The following is a 5,395-nucleotide window of genomic DNA, read 5'->3' as shown; positions in this document are numbered from 1 at the left end:
TCCGATTGCTTTAGCTACTCGACATTCAAGAGCAAGTTTCAGAGTCTCTTCTAAGATCCATTTTGGTCTTTTTTTTCTTTCCTGTCTTTTTAATGGCCTCTTGCTTTCTTCATGTATGATGTCCTTGATGTCATTCCACAACTTCCCTGGTCTTCAGTCATTAGTGTTCAACATGTCAAATCTATTCTCGAGATGGTCTCTAAATTCAGATGGAATATACTCAAGGTAATACTTTGGCTCTCGTGGACTTGTTCTAATTTTCTTCAGCTTCAACTTGAAGTTGCATATGATCAATCGATGGTCTGCTCTGCAGTCAGACCCTGGTCTTGTTCTGACTGATGATATTGAAATTTTCAATCGTTTCTTCCATAGATGTGGTGGATCTGATTCTTAATATTCCATCCGGTGAGGTCCACATGTATAGCTGCCGTATATGTTGTTGAAAAAAGGTATTTTCAATGAAGTTGTTGGTCTTGCAAAATTCTATTATGCAATCTCTGGCATTGTTTCTATCACCAAGGCCATATTTCAATGACTAATATAATAAAAATAGTCTTCTGCACTGGTCTAAACTATTCTAAAGCAATAGTGTACTCCATTGGTCTTCATAAGTAGTTGATAAATAAATATTAGTAAAATGAGTTGAAGAAATGAATGACTACATAAATGAGTGATTAATCTCAAGGTAAGGAATTAGGGATTATCATCAAAATCTATATATTTAAGTGTCTCTACTGTTTGGTAAATATTTACACCCGGATAAAAAGACCTCCATAGATAGGAGATAAGTAGGAAATTCTAGGTTATTTAAAGTTCCCCGAGTGATAATAATAATAATAGGAAGAAAAAGAACAAGAATTATATGTCTTCATCAGCTGTGCCTCCCTCAGAACTTTCTCTTTAGTCAACATTAAAGACTATCACATCTAAGATTCTGAAAACCTCCTTCCATGATTTTGTGTGCATAAAGGATTGGGGATTGAATGGACCGGGAATCTACTTCTTAATTATGAGTTCAAAGCTTACTGAGCCAGGGAAATCTGAACTGTCCTTTCCCCATCGAAATTCATACAAGATGCTGAACTCTACAAGAAGGTGGAAACTAAAAAAAAAAAGAGGCTTCATCTTTCTGGGCCATTAATTATTCATAGAAAGTATTGCTCTAAAGAAATGCCAACACACAGCACTCGTACTTTTTTTATTGTGGGCTTCTGCCACTTCAGAGGCAGATTCAGAGTGGAGAATAGGACAGTAACTGAAATTCTTGTTCATCAATCCCTTGTATATGCCAAAAAAATTTTCTTTCTCATCCTCATCACTGAAAAAAATTGGATAGGGCATTAGAAAATAAATATGGCATTGGTTTATTAAGTCCCTACAGATTCCCATTTGAAGAATGCAGTTCACCTTCTAATGAAACCCCAAAGTCACGTCTGATCATGATTCTAATGTACAGGCTAACTCACCGTGGTTTACAGTACCTTTGGTATTGTAAAGCTGGTGCCCTTTCTTCTTCCATACTACCCCAACACGCTCGTAAACTCTACAGATCTAGGCAAATAGCATTTGACAGTACCATTGGACTGTGTACAACAACCACATGGTTTTAATGGCTGGGAATAAGACAATTCTTTATTGGCAAATGGGTATCCTTTGAAGAAAGGAAATACAGGGCAATTGTATTGATACATTGTCTCCCAGGGCTTGATTGGCATGCCTGAAAGGGCTGCAATTCAACTTGACATCTTTCATCACTTCCTGGTCTTAAAGGTTGAAGAAACACAAGGGTTTTTGTTGTGTGGGTTTTTTTCTTTTTTTTTCTTTTACACCTGTCAAGTGCTATCACTACCTCTGACCACCATCCTTTACTTCATCTGGGTTTCATGCCAATGACCAGGATGATGTCAAAATCGCCCTTGATTATGAGATTATCGTTAATCTCTCATGGACCAAACTGCTCCCCAAATGGATTCTTTCCTTCAATAGAAGATTGAGAGTGGAAAAGTGTATTCTGATTACAGTCCCAACTGATGTCATGAGAAATATTTTCTGCCATGATTTTAGTGGTAAAAAAGATGATGACTTAGCCTGAACATACTTCTTTTTTTTTTTTTTTAAACAACATACATTAACATTTTAAAATAGAATTTAAACAGGTGTCCAGTAACAGAATGGCAAACGTTAAGTGTGAAATCTGAGAGTTAGGAAATTGAACTGCATATGGTCACCTTTTATTTCTTCTCTTGTAACATCCGCCTGCACTGGGCTGTTAAGTGGTTTCATCACTGTCACACCAAGCAGGACTTGTAAAACGAAGGATGTGGTTATTCAAAGGCAACATTTGCTTTGTGCCTTTAATGATTTCTGTAATTAGTCATTTAAACAGATTGCCCTGTGATCCAAAACAGGGAATGCAGCAAGATGAGCTGAGAAAAACATTTCCTGAAGGCACTTTAGAGCTCATTGCAGAAAATGAGGATTGTCTCTTGGCAGGGTCCTCTGGGTCATATTTCATTGGGTGGGGTTGGAGCTGGAAAGAAACATTCTCCAGGAATCTATAAAATGTATATGCCCATGAGCACTTTTTCTTTTTGACCCTGAGTCCTAAAGGCCTTTGCTGCCTTGCAAAGTTTATTGGATAAATAAGTGGTCCAAACATGCCAATGGCAAATTTGAGACCAGAAGAAGGGGATTCACCCTATTAGGACAAAAGCTGAGACCACATGAGAGAGAGAGAGAGAGGAAAAGCAAAGGAAGTTATACTTCCCGGCAACTGGGTGAGGCCTGGGAGAACTCTGACTCTGCCTTCACTGAACTGGACAGTTACACTTGCTGTTAGCACGTGTACTTTGAGTGACTAATTCAGCTTTTACTTCAAAGAAAAATGTGGAATTTTTCAGAGAGAGAGAGGCAGAAAGGGACTCAACTATTTTAATTAATCTCTGACTCCCTCACCAGGCAACATTCTCACAGCCGGAGCCTTTATCTCAGCAAGCCTCCATTGCTCTGTGTGAGAGAAAGGGCTGTTTAATTCTCACCAGTAATTTTGCCACTGTCTTGTGGGAGTTGTGTGGATGACTCAAAATCTTTTAAATTGAATGATATAAAACTTTGTGTTTGTGCACACATATGCGTGCACTCACTTTTGTATCTAATAATAAATAATAGCTAATATTTGTTGTCACCGTTAGTTGCTGTCAAGTTGGCTCTGACTCATGGCACCCTTATCTATAACGGAACAAAATATTGCTCAATCCTGTGCCGTCTTCATGATCATTGATATGTTTGAGTCCATTGCTGCAGCTATTGTGTAATATATTCCAGTCGGGGTGGGGAGGGGTGGGGAAGGCTCATCTTCCAACATTATATCAGACAATATTCTGTTGTGATCTACAGGGTTTCATAGGCTAATTTTCGGAAGTAGATTGCCGGGCCTTTCTTTCTAGTCTGTCTTTGTCTGGAAGCTCTGCCATCCACCATAGGTGTTCCTGCGGGTATTTGAAATACCGGTGGCATAGCTTCCAGCATCACAGCAACACCACAGTACAGCACACTGACAGGCAGGTAGTGGAGCTAATGTTTACTGAGTGCTGACTACTTGCTATGCGCTGGTCCAAGCCTTTTAAGTGTCCTTATTTATTAATTTCTCATTAACCTTACTAGGTAGGTTTTACTAATTAGGAAACAGAGGAACCTAACATTTAAGCCAATAGCTTGAGGTCACAGAGCTAATATAGGCAAGAGCTAAGATTCAAACTCAATGCATAAACATACTTTGCTTCCTGTCCTTTAACATTCCCATTTCGCATCTGTAAGCAAACATATGAAACCCATGTATTTCTTTAACGGGCCCTAACATTACCACCTAGCCCTAGATAAATCTTTACCGGGTGCTGGATGACAGAGACACATATTAAGGACGGAGGAGGCCGTAAAGTTGGCCTCATATCAGCACTGAGAAGAATAAGGCTTGATGCTTTGAAAGACATGAAGTACTAAAGTTCCGATAGCAATGCAATGCCACCAAGGACAGAATTCTATTATACTCTCCCAGTAACTTCAATGGCCTGGCGTCTCAACCATGCCAAGAAAGGGGTCAAAGGGAGAGGGACCTTTGAAACTGATGAACAGCAGCCAAAGTCCCTTGACGCCACTGCTCTTATGTCTTAAAATCTTCAAAATCCCCATGGCAAAATCCCACTTCTACAAATCATCATGCACCTTTCCACAAAAATACCTACTGTCCAGAGTTTTCAGCTCTGAAGAAATTAAATTCTGAAAAAGAAGTAAATTTCAGAGAAATAAGGGCAAAGGCTAAGGGCCTTGGAGCGATTCCTTTGGTTGACAAGTAACCCACACCCCTGGCATTCAATGTCCTTCTGACATAAAATCAAAGATCAACGTGATTTTTATATATGCTCCTGCTTTTATAAAATATCTAGAATAAGCAATTGTCTAGAGACCAAAGTTTATTAGTGGTTACCCAGAGCAGGTGGGAGGGTGGGGGGAAAAGGGGACCCATTGCTTAGGAGACACTGAGCTTCTGTTAGGGTTGATGGAAACTTCTGGAAACAGATAATGATGATGGTTGAACAACATGATTAACGTAATTAATGTTACTGAATTGTACATGTAAAAAAATGTTAAAATGGCCAAGTGTTTTGGTACATATATATTTAGCACACACAAAGCAGAACAAAGTAATAGCACCAGAATCCCTGCATTTGCCCAATTATCTGGTCTTAAGGGCTCTGCCCTACACAAAGTGTGGAAAAGCAAAAGCATTCAGCGGCCCTTGAGATAAGAGCAATGATTTGACATGAACCTGCCTGTCCATTTTGAGAGCCAGATGGGGCAGGAGATGTGAGGAACCCGAGCGGCTCTAATCTCAGTTGACTAAAACGTGCTTCCTGAGGTGGGGGACAAGTATATTTGTCTCCACTGAGCAGGACCAGCCGTCAGCAGAATGCTAAGCAGCTATTTCAGTGGTGCTGATTGATTTGCAGAGATGGCACGGATGTGACCTTCTCAGTCAAAGTCAATGTTTTCTTGGCCCTCAGAATTTCAGAAAAACATAAATGTAAATGAAAAAGCATGATAAGGCCCGCAGACAGCCCCAGAGTCATTGCCTCACCAATTATTAATGTCTGCTAGCTTTCTGGCACTAGATGCTAGGTGCTAACAGTGACATAAAAATCATCTAGGACATAACTCCTGTTCTCTACAATATTAATAATCATAAAGTAGCAAAAATTACATTGTTTTGAGAATCACAGAGTAGAAAGTTTCCTTTGCCACCTATATTTTGCTTTTCACATAAAAACCTAAAAAACATAAGCATGCCTTGCACATACTCTTCCTTTTGCCTTGAATGTCCTTCTCTTCTTCTGCCTGG

This window comes from Trichechus manatus, unplaced genomic scaffold (genome assembly GCF_000243295.1).
Source record: "Trichechus manatus latirostris isolate Lorelei unplaced genomic scaffold, TriManLat1.0 scaffold00022, whole genome shotgun sequence".
In the NCBI taxonomy this organism is placed as follows: domain Eukaryota; kingdom Metazoa; phylum Chordata; class Mammalia; order Sirenia; family Trichechidae; genus Trichechus; species Trichechus manatus.
Note: the sequence above shows the minus strand (reverse complement) of the source record.